This window comes from Pieris rapae, chromosome 12, assembly GCF_905147795.1.
Source record: "Pieris rapae chromosome 12, ilPieRapa1.1, whole genome shotgun sequence".
NCBI classification, from domain to species: Eukaryota; Metazoa; Arthropoda; class Insecta; order Lepidoptera; family Pieridae; genus Pieris; species Pieris rapae.
The window spans coordinates 7,122,752-7,128,891 of record NC_059520.1 but is presented as its reverse complement, the minus strand read 5'-3'; the positions used below and the strand labels follow the sequence as shown (position 1 = coordinate 7,128,891).

The 6,140-nt window shown below is 32.8% G+C and overlaps 2 non-coding genes across 2 annotated transcripts; both read left to right on the top strand.

Moving 5' to 3' along the window:
* Positions 1–206: 206 nt before the first annotated feature.
* Trnap-ugg lies at positions 207–278 on the top strand. The gene has a single exon. It is a non-coding gene; the product is annotated as a tRNA-Pro (tRNA).
* Positions 279–592: 314 nt separating this feature from the next.
* On the top strand, positions 593–664 carry Trnap-agg. Its single transcript has one exon. It is a non-coding gene; the product is annotated as a tRNA-Pro (tRNA).
* Positions 665–6,140: the final 5,476 nt, after the last annotated feature.

The following is a 6,140-nucleotide window of genomic DNA, read 5'->3' as shown; positions in this document are numbered from 1 at the left end:
GTGAATCATCAATTTATCACACTTACTTTTTTGTAAGGAATTATTATATTATCAACAGTAATCGTCTAAGAGCTAGCAACGTTTTTGAGAGAGCATTTCAGTAAGGCCAGTTTTTAGATATCTCTCTTTTTAAATGTTTTAAAGTATAATACTAAAGTAACGTTATAAGATATGTAATGTTGCACAATTTAAGAAATTTATGTATCGGCTCGTTGGTCTAGGGGTATGATTCTCGCTTTGGGTGCGAGAGGTCCCGGGTTCAAATCCCGGACGAGCCCAATTAATGTTTTTTGGTTTGAATAAATGAATTTAAAAGTATGTAAAGTTTTGAAAAACAATAAATTTTATGGCTTAGTTGTTAAATTTTTTATGATAGTATAGTGCGTAATGTTTAACAACAAATAATTACTTAACTGTATATAAAACAGTAGTTTTTAGCCCAAGTCAAGGAATATGTTATCTTTTTAAATTATTGGGGTAAAAACATCTATCGGTTACTTGGAAAGAATATAAGAGAAAAGATAATATTCCAGAAAGTTAATTACAACATGACTACAACACGCAAGTTTTTTTTTCAATCATCTTACCAACCGGCTCGTTGGTCTAGGGGTATGATTTTCGCTTAGGGTGCGAGAGGTCCCGGGTTCAAATCCCGGACGAGCCCGGAGTATCTTTTATTTATTTTAATAATATTTTTTTAATTAATTGCATTTTTAACGGCGTCTGTTTATTGCGGTTTCATTATATTTCTATAATTAATAATTTAAAAAGCAATGTATATAGTGACATTCAACCTTAAGGTAATTTAAATTTCGGCTGTGTATGAATTGATTTTATATATTTGTACGCAATTAAAACGGTATAATAACTTATGAGTAAACTGACGTTTTGCTCCAAGAATGGCGTTGGCGTTGCCTATAAAATAAAGAATCGAACGGGAATAGCAAAGAGTTTAAATTATTATGAAAAGGTAATTAACGCTTTTTTGGTATCTTTTGGTTTTTTTTTGGTTTTGGTTTCTGGACCGATTTCAAAAATTCCTTCACTATTAGAATGGTACATTGTCCATAGCTGTGCCAAACGGTGACAGGCCGTTAGTATAAAATTATGATAATTTAGTTGGACCCGACACAAATCCGGTTTCTCCAAGTACAATGTCATTATGTAACTTTAGCGCGTATTATGAGCAAGCTTTATCAGTATTTATAGTATGTACTTGTGTATTGTTCCTACTGTTTAATTACTCCTATGCTCTCGATTTAGAATTAACATTGTGTTTTGTTAGATTAGATAACAGGAAATTTAAAACATATAATGTTTGTTTATAACTATATTTATTGCTGAACAAGTTGGATTCAGCGTGCTACACTCATGCTTGAGGTCGTAGGTTCGATCCATGGCTGTGCACCAATGGACATTCTGTCTGTGCGCATTTAATATTTGCTCGATCGGTGAAGGAAAACAGCGAGAGAAAACGTTTGCCATATACCCAAAAAGCACAGGCTGAACACCTAACATATTGACAATATTTTTTATTTACCAAAAAGTTGAGGCTCGTTATCACAGGGCTAGCAAGTCCTATAGTAGGCACCTGCTTGTCGCATAGATAATATTACGTTTGCATGTGAATACATTTTTTTAAATTATTTATTTTAATGTCTTAATCTATTAAATGATGAATACGAGACTTTGAAGTTGTTTTTGTTGTGATAAAATTTATCCTACATTTATATGGATATATTTTGTTTGGTTTTCCGTTTTTAATAAATGCTATCTGGTTATATTAAATATGAATTCGCCTTAAAACTATAAAAGTAAATAATTACGAATAAGCCGTTTAAGTTAAGAGCCCATACTCCAAATACAAGCATTATGAAGTGGAACATCATTTAAGCATACATAATTGGAATATCTACGAGTCGTAAGAGAAATATTTGCCTTCTCACAGCTAATATTTTGGCTAACTTTCACTTATTGTATGTTTCCCAGGTTCCTGATATACTGAGAACTGTACTTCGCCTGTGGCTTTCCAGGTAAATGTACTGTGTATATGTTTAAAACAATTAATCTTAATAATTATATTAAAATAACAAACCAAATTATAAGCTAAGTTAATATAGTTACAATAACAAGTAAAATAAATTACAATTTATTTTACCTATTCCATGTATGAAGTGCATTTTATGTTTGGTATTCTGTCACTGTCGGAAATAAATAAAATTATATGACCATGCATTTGTTACCAAGCGCTACCGAGATACACCGTGAAGCGTTTGGAAGTGTTGAGGAATTTGTCGCCATTTTTAACATTCCCGGGTCTTTGTGGAACTCCACGTGATTTATTTAGGAAATTTATTGTAGGGGATATATTTTTCCGAGTTCCGTTATGCAATTAAGTGGGGTTTAAAATAAATACTAAACTCTTTGTCGTAATTTTTGTAGAAAATATGTGCATTTATTTATTTATTTAGTACTCCTACAGCTAACATAAATTATATATAATTATAAACAAATACACTGAGAATAAAGACAAAGATGGAATATATGATACATTTTACAACAAAAAGATTTATAAAAGGGAACAAACAAAGAATTTAATACATTTATCTAATTGTGATTTGATTTAAATAACTAAGCTTAAATTGGTTGTTTTGTGTGATGGTGTAAAAGTGTGGGTATGTACGTGATGGTGTGTATGTGGGGTGTGCTTATGATGTAGGTGATTTTGCGCTATGGATATTCTTAATATACTTTTTAATCACATTCCGCGATAACCCAATCAATTCTAGATATTATATATTATACATAATATTTTTTTGTTAATTTAGGATATTTAGCAAAATGCTTGCCACATGTATAGGCATGTATGTTTAAACGGTAATTTGTCACAAATGCGTTTTATGATATAGATTTTCTGTACTAAACGTTACAATGTCTTTTTAATGATGTCGAACATAATAGAATCTTGATATATTGAAATTTCCTTGGCTTGTAGAAATAACCGACGTAAAATATGGATTACATGAAACATGTCAAGTCAATAGTCATGCATAAGTATTTTATAAGTTTAGACAAAATAATTACATTTAAAACGCCTGTCTATAAGAGAACATTTGAAACAAAAGAAATGCGTTTACCCTTGGATAGTTGGATAAAACCGTGTCAAGGGATCCATCCCTTGTCCGATATCCGTACATCAATTCAATCGGCCCCAATTCCCACCTTCGCTGACAGGTACAAATTGATATGTCGTCAACAAATGCCGCAAGACCCACGTCCCACAACGTAAACAAGGAATCTTAATATTGAATTGTAATGAACCGCCTGGATCTAGATCGTGAATCAATTATAATTTTGGCTCAGTATGTATCCAAAACTCTACTTGTTAATAGATAAATAATACAGCAGAAATTTCCCATTTCCCAATCTAGCCATTTCGATATTCAAACTTGGTATATTGACAGTACCAACTTTATATATGCAGCAATTATTACTGTAAAAAAGCATCCCAAATTATTCAGAACATTCAAAGAAACTAGCCTGTATCTACCGAGGGATTCAACACTGCTGTGGGTATCATACCATACCATATACACCTATATGCTGCAATACGATGTATGCAAAAAATTGTTACGCCATGACTTATTGTAAACTATTTAATCGCCTTCCTAGAAGTTAAAAATCACTGCAATTCAATCAAGGGGAATGTGAATAAATTTTTAAAGGCAACGTGCTTTTTTAGAGTGGGCGAGAATCTAGATTATAAGTTTGACAATAATTCTAAATAACTCAACTTACCTATTATGGCATTATAAAATTAATATGACATTTATATGCCTGTGATTTTTATAATTAATGTATCTAATTGTACCACTATCATAGCAAATAAACGATTTCATATCATTTAGCATAAGCAACTTTGCCAGAAATATCTTTATGACCATAAACAAAACTATTATTCTATTCTAGACATATAGACACTATAACATTTTATGTAATGCTATGTTTACTTCTGGTACAATGGCTCCATTTGAACCACGATATTACACGCGAAATGAAATTTGGAGTGAATTTATAAATGTTCGTTTATTCATCGAACGTTAGTGCTGGTTAATTACAAAATTACAAGGCGAAGTTAGCTTACGACTAACGTCCGTCTGGAACGGCTGCGTAAATCTATCTACTGAAGTATGCAATTAATAACTAAAACTAAGGGCTAATACAGTAAAACTACACACAATGGGTCTACAATCCCTCTGCTACCTCCTCATAATCAATCATTACATATGAAGTGTGCATTTTTCTTTTGTTTTTAGTTGGCAATAATTAGAATCTTAAAAGCACATAGAACTGTCCCCTTTGATTGCAAGCTGCTTTTAAATAGAAGGCGATGCTGTCGTCGGTCAGCCCGAGCACTGACTACACTAAAGCCAACATGACTACACTTATAAATATAATATAAATATAAATAGCCTTTATTACTGATTAACCTGTAACAAATATACATTAGATTTATTTCAATTTTCGGTATCAGTTTGCCTTTTGGCATAGGCCTCCCCTAGGCTTTCCCATCCTTGAAGAATTTAGGTTTATTTGACAATATGAAATCTATCTCATTTTTCACGTTCCCGTCTGGAGAAATCCAGGTCCATTTTTTATTTTTGTTTTTCTTATATAAACTATTTAATATCCTAAGGTTATGTTATGTGCCTGTGCCAGGTGTATTAGTCTTTGTCCGTTATCATTTCTATGACTACACTTACTATTAATTAAATATGCTCCTTTCCATCTACTCCCTCACCGACCACGATTTAAAATACCTGCTAAATATACAACTGCGTTATCGTTGAGTTGGAGACGCTACTAAGACCTAATATACTCCACGCACACACCTTACCTTACTCTACCTACACATGCACTTACACACACAATGTGGTTTGGTGTAACGTTTTAAAATTGTTATGGGAAACCTAATACAAATACTGTATTATAAGTTCTCTCTGATACAAAATTTTAATATTATATTTAAGAGCTCGTAAGATTAATATATTTTTCTGCATAAAATCTATGGGCCTCCTTAGAAAATTGTACCATACATTACTAACTAAATAGGATTCACATTTATAAAGAGTGATGAATGAAACTGAACTAAATTGTCCACAATTTCAGTGGAGCGTTAAATTTCATTTGAATTCCGTAATTAAAAGCTATTCAAAGCCATAGGAATTAGTTAACCATCTCACTTCAAAGTTGCATGTAAATTTAAAGTTCACAGAAAATGCAAACATTTATTCCGGAATGTTGTTTGGGCTATTTCCACTTCTGAGGCATTTAATTAAATTTGGAATTGTCATTATGATAGTTAATTAGCTGTTCTGAATTTATAGGTTCGAGCCCTGGCTGCGGCACCAATGATATTAACATGCGCCGTATATATTTATAGTAGCCGTACGCGCATGTGTTGAACACCGTACGTACATGCGCGTACGGCTAAAGAAGACATCTTGAGGAAACCGGCATGTCTTAATCCCAAAAGTGTGTGTTAGTCACAAAAGAAGAACAGAACATACTTCTGTGACAATTTTTTTTTGTAATAGGCAAACGGGCAGGCTCATCTGATGTTAAGTAATACCGTCGCCCATGGACACTCATTGCGAGAAGCTAGCAAGTGCTTTGGTATGCTCTTTTCTTGAAGTCGAATTGGTTTGGAATTACTTCAGTGGGCAGCTGGTTCCACATAGTAGTGGTGCGCGGTAAAAAATGCCTGCCAAATCTGCCTGATTGCGTGCCTGATAGACTAGGGTAGACCCCTACATCCTAGTCTATCAGACACAAACAAAAAAAATAATGAGATACTAGCCACAATTTCTGTTTATAGATAGTTTTTTAGATGTCTACATCTTTCAAGCCGTGGGTGGATCCAAAAAGTCAAGATTGGGGCCTGGACAGAGGCTTTATAACTAAATTTTGAATTAGTATTAATTATTATGAATTAGTTAGTGCATGTTTACCGATTCGGTATATAAGCTATTCAAAAAACTCACTTTACTAGCACAAATAATTTGAATTTGATTATAGTTATTTATTAAATAACAATTTCGCTATGAACCAGCCAAACGAAAAAAAATAGTTTGTAGCAA